We start from the raw sequence: 3,145 nt of genomic DNA on the forward strand, positions 1-3,145 counted from the left end.
CTCTTTGGTATGTGTTTTTGTATTCTGTGAGCAAAGTGCTTTTATTCACATATAAACTAAAGGGAGTTGGTAATGATTTTGAAAAAATGTTCATGTTTTTAAAAGATGAATGCAGACACTTAAGTCACTGTGTTCTGGGTGTTCTATGCCATTTTGGTACATTGTATTTTAAATATTTAGTTTTTCTGTTTTAAACATTAAAACCCTATTACTATTAATCTGTAATATTTCTGGTATCTCTTCTTTTTTGAAAACTTCTTTATTTCCTATAGGAAATAGATGTGTATTGAAATATAATTCCATTACATTTCCTATGAAGTAACTTCCATTTTAAGAAGTGTGGTGTTTGAAAACACGGACTTGAGCTAGACGGGCTTCTTGGTAAATTACTTGGTCCCCGTGGGCTCCCAGTTGTTCCATGGGATGACAGTGGTGCCCACTGCACAGCTTCTTGTGAAGACTGACTGAGTGAGGTACATATGTCTTGAGCGTGACATATAGTACTTGGTACTTCTCTGTAGCTATTCCTTTTTTTGTGTTTGTGGTATGTGATTACTATTCTTGACTGCTCAGAATTCAGATTTAGAGTATATAGTGTTTTTCAAAATAATTTCCCACGTAAATTTTCAGTCACAAACTATAATGAGCTCTGCTTTGGTTATTTTGGGAAACTAATAGAATTGTTATGAGGCAAAGAAGTTCTGTGTATAGCCAACTTCTGAAACCAACAAATAAGTATCAGTATTCTTAAGAGAGGTTTTAAAAGCATAAGTATTTAACAGCTTCTAAATGGTACGATTTTTTTCTTTATTTGGGCATTTTTCTCTTAGATTGGTGTTAAGTCTAAAATGGTCATATAAGTACATAAAATATATGTATGTGCTAGCATTTTCTTTTTTATAATTTATAGAATGATTTTTGGCCCTGTGGGTCTGTTTTACTTTTCAGAATCAAACTTAATTTTTCTATACAGTGATCTTTTAATATAAAGTTTTAACTGAATATGGACTATAACCAAATTTAACGTTTTCTTATAAGTTCATTGTATCACTCAAATTTTTTATTTTCATTTTTTAAATGATATTTTATTGATTATGGCACTTACAGTAGTCCCAGTTTTTCCTCCTTTGCTCCCTTCCACCCAGCCTTATACCAGGCAGTCCCCACACCGTTGCCCATGTCCAAGGGTCATGCAAACATGTTCTTTGGCTGCTCTGTTCCCTGTGCTGTACTCGACATCCCCGTGGCTATTCTGTAACAACCAATTTGTACTTCTTGATCCCGTCACCTTTTTAGTTCATCCCCCCAACCGCCCTCCCAACTGGCTACCATCAAAACGATCTCTGTATCTGTGATTCTGTTTCTGCTCTGCTTGTTTATTTTACTTTGTGTTTTAGATTCAATTGTTGAGAGAAATGTATTTGTTGCCATTTTATAGCTCATTTTAAAAATCTTTTTCTTAAATAAATCCCTTTAACATTTCATATAATAATGGTTTGGTAATGATGAACTCCTTTGACTTTTTCTTGTCTGGGCAACTTCTGCCCTATGATTACAGATGGTAGTTTTGCTGGGTAGAGTAGTGTTGGCTCCAGGTCCCTGCTTTTGTCACCTTGAGTGTTTCTTGCCAATCCCTTCTAGCCGCACAGGTTGAGAACTCAGCCTTCAGTCTTATGGGAACTCCCTTGTAGGTAAGTAACTACTTTTCTTTTGGTACTTTTAAGATTCTTTCTTCGTGTTTAAACTTTGGCATCTTAATTATGCTGTGTTTTGGTGTGAGGCTCTTTGGGTTTATTTTGTTTGGGACTCGGCACTTCCTGGACTTGTATGTCTGTGTCCTTCACCAAGATACATTTTTGTCATTACTTTTCCCAGTAGGTCCTGTTTCTTGCCGTCTCTCTTCAGCACCCCCGGGATGAGAATGTTCGTATGCTTGAAGTTGGCCCAGAAGCTCCTTGTACTGTCCTCATTTTTTTTAATTCCTTTTTTCTTCTTGTTATTTTGATTGGGTGTTTTTTGCTTCCTTATATTCCAAATTGCTGGTTTAATTCTTGGCTTCATCCACTCTACTGTTGATTCCCTGTAAATTGTTCTTCATTTCAGTTAGTGTATTCTTGATTTCTGACTGGTTCTGTTTTTATGGATTTCATGCCCTCTTCCATGCTGTTGAAATTCATCTGCTCTTCCACTAAGTTCCTCGAGGATCCTTATAACCAGCGTTTTAAACTGTACCTAATAGCTTGTTTTTTCCATTTTACTTTCTCTCCATTAGAATAGCTTGCTTATCTCCATTTTGTTTAGTTTTGGTTTTGGATTTTTGTTCTGTTCTTTCATTTGGGCCTTGCTTCCCTGTCTCTTCATTGTGGCAGCCTCCCCATGTTTGTTTTTATATATTAGGTAGAGTGCTATGACTCCCTAGCTTGGAAGAGTCGCCAAATGTAGTAAGTGTCCCATAGGGTCCAATGGCATACCCTCTGCTATTCCCCAAGCTGGGTATGTGAGCTATGCCCACCGTGTGGGCTGTGTACACCCTCCTCTTGTAGTTGAGCCTTGATTGCTGCTGGCAGGTCAGTGGGAGGGACTGAACCCAGGCTGATCTGCTTCAAGGACTGGCTAGAACCAACTTCCAACCACTGTGGAGGTACAGCTGTGCAGGGGCCCACTCCACAGAGCAGGACTTTTTGGTCCCTGCTGAGTTCTCCCCTTCAGTGTGTTGCTTGTGGAGGTGGTTGGGTGGTGGTACTCTGACGTGGTCTATAGCTGTCCACTGGGTATGAGGCTCTAGGGCTTCCCAGGAGGTGCAGGCCAGTGTCAGTCACTGCCTTTGTTCATTGCACAGCTACCTGGCTGCTACTTTTGCTGGGCTTGAGGTACCTCAGCGAGGCCAACCTGTGAACCAAGGCTGGCTGCTGCAGCAATAGGTATAAGGCTTCCTGAGACCAGCGGCCGCTTGCTTGAGAGAATTTAGGAAAACCTGAAGCATAAGCCAAGACAAGCTATTTGTATGGGAAAGCCCCTGGAAACAGCGTGGGCAGGCCTGAAAGTTGGGTGGGGCAGAGCCTCAAGGAATCACCAGGGTGGGACAAACAGAGTAAGCTAAGTTAATAGAATCTCAGATATGGTGCCCACCCGCCGACTCTATGTA

This window comes from Sturnira hondurensis, unplaced genomic scaffold (genome assembly GCF_014824575.4).
Source record: "Sturnira hondurensis isolate 20B ecotype Veracruz unplaced genomic scaffold, ASM1482457v3 Scaffold0009906, whole genome shotgun sequence".
Taxonomy (NCBI): domain Eukaryota; kingdom Metazoa; phylum Chordata; class Mammalia; order Chiroptera; family Phyllostomidae; genus Sturnira; species Sturnira hondurensis.